The sequence below is a fragment of the Dipodomys merriami genome, unplaced genomic scaffold, assembly GCF_024711535.1.
Source record: "Dipodomys merriami isolate MVZ:Mamm:240054 unplaced genomic scaffold, mDipMer1.0.p SCAF_5, whole genome shotgun sequence".
NCBI classification, from domain to species: Eukaryota; Metazoa; Chordata; class Mammalia; order Rodentia; family Heteromyidae; genus Dipodomys; species Dipodomys merriami.
Window position 1 is genome coordinate 938,876 of NW_027206068.1, and position 6,983 is coordinate 945,858.

Sequence of the window (6,983 nt, forward strand, 5' to 3'; positions counted from 1 at the left end):
TGTTTCCGAAGGATGCAGGATCACCACTGTGTGCCAATGGGCGGTTTTGTTTCTTTCTATCTCTCAGTTAAATAAGAAATGGGGTTCAAAGCCAAGTTCAAGGCATTCATTGCTTGGTGTGTAAGCCCCTGCTTTGCCAGATTTGAAAGTACCCCCCCTCCCCCTCTGGCGTGGGACGGGGAACACTGTATGGAGGCTCAGAAGAGAGCCGGTCCCTCTGTGATGCCCACTGCCAGCCCCCTTCTCATTCACCCTCACTGCCAAATCTGTTCATGCTCTTATTGAGCCCGAACAAGGACTGTGGTGCAGCTGCTAATGATGTCGTGTCAAAACTGAATCGAGGGCACCATAGTGATGGGAGGTGGCTGCCAGGGAACCCACAGGATGAAAACTCTCTGTGAAAGACCGGGAAAGTGACACTAACAAGTGAGTGCCCGAATACCCATGAGGCAGAAAACAGAGCATGCTGTGGATCAATACGAAAAGGGAGGGAAAGGGCCCATTAATCGTCCTTGAGTGACTAAACAAATTATATTAAACCAACACATCATTACTACGCCCTGGTTACTTGAAGCACGCTCTGCTGAGAGGGAGCTGGGGAGGGCGAGGCCGAGAGCAGGGCACAGATTCGTGTTCAAATCCCAGCTTTGAAGTTTAGATGCAAACTGTAGTGATGATATACATTTCCGGATGACATACATATGTTACATTGCATGTAACAGCACGCAAATGTTTAAGTGAGGGGTGAAGAAACAAATGAAAAATAGTGTGCTGGATGGATAGTGAATAGGCTCCTTTGCTCAGGAGAGTAAGATGGAGAGAAAAGATGAAGAGTTGAAAGTGTGGTAGAGTGGTAATTCACATTTGCATTTGTGACCCCTTAAAAGCCTAAAGTTTGAAGTGACTTATGAATCATAAGAAAAAAGCTGATCTGTGTTTACATAGTTCAAACTTACTTTCTGCTGTTCCTGGTAACTGCTTTCTTTGAAGTACACAACAAATCATAAATATTTAATTATCTGAAAATCCACTGTGATTGTTTATCCAATGTTGCATAAATTCTTTTGCTACTATTTGTTTTATTCCAGTACTTGGGCTTAAACTCAGGGTCTTTAGCTCTTAATGGGCTTTTACACTAACCGTAGGAATTCTATGACTTGAGCTGTGCCTCCAGTCTGACATTTTTTGCTGGTTCATTGTAGATAGAATTTCAAGAACTTTTCTGCCCAGACTGGCTTTGAACCACAGTCCTCAGATCTCAGTCTCTTGAGTAGAAATATAGATGTAAGCCCTGGTGCCCAACTCTTTACTATTAATTTTAATATGTCACATTTCTCCCTCACCCCTGGTCATTTCTCATTATAAAATAAGTGTGTGCTCAGTAGAAAATTTTGGAAAAAATTAAAATGATAAAAACCAAAAGGAAGTATCTATTTCATATTCATCCATAAGTTCAACATTTACATCTGGAATATTTTAAAAAGTTTTCCCTGTTTCTGTTTATATCCTTTGTAGCTTGCTTTTGACACTAGGTGTTATTTAAAACCAAAGGAGGGATGCAGGAAGAATGTGAAAATGTGATTTTTTTTGGAAGGATACATAATATTCTACCTTACTTAGATACTATAGATTAGTAGACCACATACAGGTAATTTTAAATGTTTACCTGATTATAAATAATCCTACTACTATATATAACCAGTGTTTTATTCACCCATGAAGAAGAATAAAATTATGTTACTTGTAAGTAAATGCATACAACTGGATATCATCAGAAAGCCAAATATTATGCTTTCTCCTATATGTGAGTGAGAATCTAGATTTGAAAGGAAAAGACATGAAAGAAGGCAACTTATTTGGGAGGAGGAAAGGGAGAAGAGCAATGCAAGTGAGATAATGAGGGAAAATGTATATTTGAAATGTACATATATTGAAGCTCATTAAATGAGCAAAATCCCCTAGCTTGAATATATATATGTGCCTAAAGTGTGTTTTCACATTTCTGAATTAGAACTTATGTAGATTGATCAGAAGTACAATTATAGTGTTAATATGGGTGAAAAATAATGTCACTCTTAACAGTTTCTATATTAGCAGGTGCCCAATAATCACTATCTGTATTTGTTATCTTATTTCTTTCATATTGTTTACCTCTGAAACTTTTTTGTTTCAATACTTGGGGTTGAGCTTAGATCTTCTTGCATGCTAGGCAGACACATTAGCCTTTGAACCATGTCCCCAGCCCTTATATGACATGATTTTTTTATAGTTAGGAAGTTGGTGTCTTTCAAATGTTTGCTAACTATTTATAACTCATATTTTTGCCTCATGACCTTGGTTTAACAGATTGCTCTGTGCATGTGCAAACTATCATGCTGAAGCCTTGTGCTACAATTAATATACATGAAAAGTAAAAGAATAACAGGAAAGTAAAATAGAATATCTTGAAGAGCCAGTATCTGTGAGAGAATACATATATAGAAGAATATATACATAGAATACCTATATATCTGTGGGAGAAAGAGAAAGGGATAGAGGTGAAAGAGAATATGGTAGAAATACTTTATATGCATATAGGAAAATACAATGAAATCTACTGTTAAACATTGAGGAGAGGATAAGAGGATGATAGAGGAGGTGACTTTGATCAGGGAACATTGTATACAATGTCACAATCCCTACATCTAATCTATGCTAATCAAAAACATAGCTTTGTTGATGTGAAATGGACAAGTAATTTAAGTAAACTCACCAAAGAAACGAGAAAACCTGGCAAAACCTCTGTTAGATAGTGCCAGAAGCCAATCATTCCGAGAAGCTTTGCAAGGAACTTTTCAAGTTGGGTCAACCAGATGACCTTGTTGTTTAGAAGTCTTTATCTCAAAAGTGTTTGCTAGTTTCAGTGGAAGGACCTTCAAAGCTGAGCTGGTAATATACATAGCCTTGAGGCAGAGAATATAAGACCTGCTAAGAGGAAAGATCCGGAGAAGCTCTTTTCTCATAGTGAACTACAAGTCAAAGAGTGAAGCTCAGTTGGGAATCTGCTCCAGTACCCACTATAAATTTCAGGTAATTTCTAGAAACTATAGTGCCCCCAGACATCTTATAATGACACATGTAAATTAGATCTCACCTTATTTCTGCAATTTTCCAGATACAAAGTCTGTATTGCATGGTTCTTTTTTACCTCATTTTAAAATTTCCCTGTCCACCCTCTTGCTTTTGCTACATTGAGAATTATCCATTCTGCATGCATTTCCACATTGTGTACATGCAATTGACATTTCTAACTTTGGGCCATGACTGAGTCATCTCACGTCTGGCCAGGACTTCTCTGGTTCTGTGTTATGGGTACATAACACATTGAACTTAAACCTGCTGCTAGTGCTTGTGGGATCACTGAACACTAGTTGATGGGCAGTAAGTATTCTGTTCCTCTTTTCCTGTCCAGGAAATTCATGTTACAAAGAACACTGGCAGGTCTATGGGGCGGTGTACCTGGAGTCTAGAACAGGTGCCAATCCGATCCCACCTTCTTCTTTCTACTGGCTTTCCTCATTCCTTCCTCATCACTCCTATCCCTCATTTCTGCTTTTGGGGATACATTACAAATAAAGCGCACTGTGCTTTGGAGAAAAAACCAAAATAGCTGAGTTCATATCATAAGAAACCTCAGTAAGCAAGCCTTCCAGAATGGGATTTGACCACTGATCATTTGCTGGTGAGAAATAGGGCATCATTTCAGGTTCTCAATGGGAACTGGTCACCCCTGACATCATAGGGAATAGCATCACAGTTAATACAGCTAATTCTGGAAGACTGGAATGAGATGCTATTGTAAAGGAAGCATCAGGTTATGCACTTGCTGTGGCACTGAAGTACAGTGAGGATCAACGGTGGTTCACAAATTTGGCTTGGGTTAGGTTTGGATGGTACTTACGATGAACACCTGTGAACTTTTGACCTTCTGGTGGTGCAAAAGCAATGTGCATTAAGCAGAAACTATGCTGTGTTTTGATCTCTTCTTAGGGGTATCAATATATGGTGTGATAATATTTTTTTCTTTGTGCTGGTACTCAGTGCTTGGGTATTGCTCCCTAAGCTTTTTTGCTTAAGGCTGACACTCTATTACTTGAGCCACAGCTCCATTTCCAACTTTTTGCTTGTTAAGTGGAGATAGAAATTTCACAGGCTTTCCTGCCTGGGCTAGCTTTGAACCATCATCCTTATATCTCAGTCTCCAGGATTACAGACATGAGCCACTGGTGCCTGGTGCTGGAAATGATATAATACTTTTTTATGATGCTTCTATTTAATGAAGCACTATTAAGTATTATGGCTATTCAAGGTACTATAAATTTTGCAAACATAAGTGAGATAAAGAAACCAGATATTAAAAAATGTATAATGCTACTGTATAAAGTTTAAAGACAGATAAATCTAGTCTATGACACCAGGACATAGGAGTTATCTTTGGATTTGAGCACAGTAGCACTGACTTCAGGGTGGGAGAATGTGGTAGATGTGAGTATATCAAAGTCCTGATTAGGCTGTGATTTCATGATATTTTCTTTTGTGTAATTCTTGAATAGTTGCCAATAAAAGTGTTCAAAAAAAGTATACATTGTATACATTCAGGGAGAAAATTGGCTTCAAGTTCAGTTAAATCTTGTTCTAAAAATTCTTTATTCAATATATGTGGTGGTTCTATATTCAATATATATAATCCAGCTGCTCAGGAGGCAGAGATTAGGAGGACTGAGGGTTGAGACCAACTTGGACTAAAAGCATTAGGGCTGGGAGAGTGGCTCAGTGGTAGAGAGCTTGCCTTACCTGCATGAGGCCCTGGGTTCGATTCCTCAGCCTCACATAAGCAAAAAGAAAAAAGCCGGAAGTGGTGCTGTGGCTCAAGTGGTAGAGCGCTAGCCTTGAGCTGAAGAGCTGAGGGACAGCACCCAGGCCCAGAGTTCAGGCCCCATGACCGGATCACCCCTCCCCCGCAAATAAAAGGTTAGCATTATTCCACTGCAATGAATGGACACAATGTTCTGATACATACCCATAGTCTTGGCTGTGTAGAAGACCACTGGTTGGAACAATACAGTAAGATGATAGCTTTGAGGAAAACAAAACAAAACAAAACACTAGGCCCTACCTAAAAAAAATAACAAATAAAAAAGGAGTAGGGATGTGATTAAAGTAGAAAAAGTTCCTGCCTAGCAAGGAACTAAGCTCAAACCCAATGTAAAAATTACTTAGGATTTGGCTAAGTGCTTTAGATGTATCCAGTTGGTATCCCACGTTAGCCTTTAGCTCTATGGGGAATCTTGTCTGAGTTTACAGTGTTGCTTACTGCCTGGGTTTGCACCTTTGCAGTAGATGAGAAGCAAGGGCTATCACAAGCCCTTCTGCCTCATCTCATCAAAGGTGATATTCTCACCTGCATAGGGAATGCTTTGTTGTATTTCACAATAACTTGCACAAGAGATGTTTGGTTGGTGCATGGCCCTATACATGATAATTTGGCTGATATTACTTAGCTGTTAAACCAATGGTGAGTAATGCGCACTCTCACCTTCTCTGATTATGGACTACTGCTAGTCTTTTCATTCTGTATGGATCATTTTAAGCAATCCAGGGTCAAGGGGGACAGTAGTGGCATCTTTCTCTGGAGCAGGGGAACAGATTTATTTGCTATTAAATAGGATACCCATACTATATCAATATAAAGTCATCTTTGAGGAAAAAGAAGGTAGGTTTGCTTAGGTGCATTTCATACCGTACATAAGCCCATACCAGAAATAATACATACTTGATCCTAACATCATTACCCTGCAGGAAATGTGGGATAAGAGGAAGTGACATAAGCACCAAGCCCATATTGCTTGCTGTGTTAGGAGTAATAATATTCTTTTTTCCTGACCCAATCTCTCATGTCTTTTGCCTATACCCATGAAAGTGTGATGAGCCAACTTGTTAGCTGGCAGGTAAACTGTCATCTTTTTGTCATTCTTGAAACAGACACATTTGACTTTTTTAAAAAAAAAAGCATGTTATGTTTGCAATGTAGCCCTAAACTTCTTTTCTGAATTCAGAAATATCTCAGTGAATTCCTCAAATACAAGCACCAATGGCTTAAGTTAGACAGTAACAAATGGTTCCAGTAATTCTCATTTTGGCGGAGGCTATGAATTGGTGCTCTTACCATCCAAGTAATCCAGGAGTCCATTCTCGGTCCATATCTTGGCATCTGCTTGTTTTCAGGAGAATGGTCAGAAGACAGGAGGTTGCGCAGTCTCCCACCTACTGACTGTGATGCTCACTGGGTGGCAAGTGAGTTGCATTGATAATTCTCAAACAAAAAAAAATGGGCAGAAGAACATACAAATTCTCTTCTCCGCAAACTTATGAGCACAATGCCTCTTGATCAAAGCCCACATTTTCATCATTCTTCCCATCTCTGCCAACCCCACCCATTCACTCAAAATTTCCTAGTCCCATTTTCACCCTTCCTCTCTCCCTTTGTCTACCTCACTTCCCCTTTATCACCCCTCCCAATTACTACATTTCCAGCTCCTTGGTATTCACTTGTTAAATTGTTAGTCACTCAAAGGAGTTATACCACTGGAATTTCCCCCTATGTATATTATACTTTAGTTTATATGTTTGTGCATATATGCATCTGACAGTAATTTAGGCCTAGCTTCCACATATGTGAGTAAACATGAATCGTGTGTCTCTCTGTGTCTGACTCACTTCATTTAACATTTCTCCAGATCCATCCATTTCCCTGCAAAGGATGTAATATTATTTTTCTTCATTCAACCATTTCTGACAACGCAGATGAACCAGGAGCACATGAGAGTCAATGTAATAAGGTATAGGGAGATAAATACTATATGATCTGAATTACATATGGAATCTAAGATGCTGATCTTATAGAAGAAGATAATAGGATTCTGGTTGACCAGAGTCAAGGAGTT